The sequence below is a fragment of the Atta colombica genome, unplaced genomic scaffold (assembly GCF_001594045.1).
Source record: "Atta colombica isolate Treedump-2 unplaced genomic scaffold, Acol1.0 scaffold161, whole genome shotgun sequence".
Classification (NCBI taxonomy): Eukaryota; Metazoa; Arthropoda; class Insecta; order Hymenoptera; family Formicidae; genus Atta; species Atta colombica.
In genome coordinates this window covers 729720-731331 of record NW_017259252.1, presented here as the reverse complement: position 1 = coordinate 731331, position 1612 = coordinate 729720, and positions in this window count along the sequence as shown.

Genomic DNA, 1612 nt, shown 5'->3' with positions numbered 1-1612 from the left:
TAATATTAATTATTAAATTATATATAAAATCCTCTATCTTATTTAATTATTATATTTTACAATATTTATTATTTTAATAATATTATCATCAATTTATATTTTTCTTTATATCTTATAATAAAATCAATACAATTTCCTATATTATATGAAATACCCCTTCATTTCTAAAAATGTTATTTTCCTTACTTTTTACATCTATTAAAATAAAAATATGAAAAAAATTACTAAAATAATTAACCACTCTCTAATTAATCTTCCCTCATACATTAATATCTCCTACTGATGAAACTTCGGTTTCTTACTTGATATTTTTCTCTTAATTCAAATCATCAGGGGACTTTTCTCTCAATTCATTACCTAATATTTCAATTGCCTTCAATAGAATCATTCATTTATCCAAAATGTACCTAATCGCTGAATCATACATAATATCCATATAAATGGAGCTTCTTTTTTCTTTATCTGAATACCTACACATTGAACGAAATATTTATTACAATTCTTTTAACTTAACATATACCTGAATATCTGGTGTAACAATTTTCTGACTTTCAATAGGTACAGCTTTCCTTGGCTATGTACTCCCTTGAGAACAAATATCATTCTGGAGAGCTACAGTAATTACTAATCTTATATTAACTATCCCGTATATTGGAAATATATTAGTCATATAAATTTGAAGTGGATTTTCAATTAATAAATCTACATTAAACCGATTTTTCTCCTTTCACTTCATTCTACCATTCATTATGCTTTTATTTATTATATTCCATCTATTCTTTTTACATCTTACAGGATCTTCAAATCTTACGGGAACAAATAGAGATTTTTATAAAATCCCATTCCACCCCCACTTCCACCACTACTTTACCTTTAAAAGTCTATTATTAGATTTTAATGTTATATTATCTATTTTTCTTCTTATTATCCTTCAATACCCTTATATATTCAGATACTGTGATAATTTTACTCCTGCTAATCGTTTAGCACACATATCCATATTCAACTTGAATGATACTTCCTTTTGCCTGTGTTATTCTCCGGTCTAACCCTAATAAACTTTAGTAATTGACATTACTAAATTAATTTTAATTTTATATACCCTTCACCTCATTAAATCTATTTACTCTCATCCTTCATGTATAATTCTATCTACTAATATAATTCTATCAACTAATATTTTGAATAATTATTAATATAATTATTCTCTTAACTTGAGCAGGCGCCCAATTAATTGAGGATTCATATATCCTTATGAGTCAAATCTTTACTATAATTTATTTCTTCTTTTTTGCCCTCTTGCCCCTAAACTATAAAATATAAAAATTTATTATTTATTTATAAATTTCTTATTCTTTATCTTTCCCCCCAACTAGTAATTACTAAATAATTACTTAAATCACATTCTTAAACAGCCCCTTAACTCCCATCTTCCTCTCTTCGCGCATTAAAACTTAAGCCCCTTAAAACTTAAACCTTATCCTTATCTTACCCTATTCTATTAAACCTCTCTAACCTAATTAACTCTTTAATTATACATAATTTATTACATTATTTATTAGCTATTAACTATATTTTATTATTTTTAATTTACAAATAATAATTTCCATTA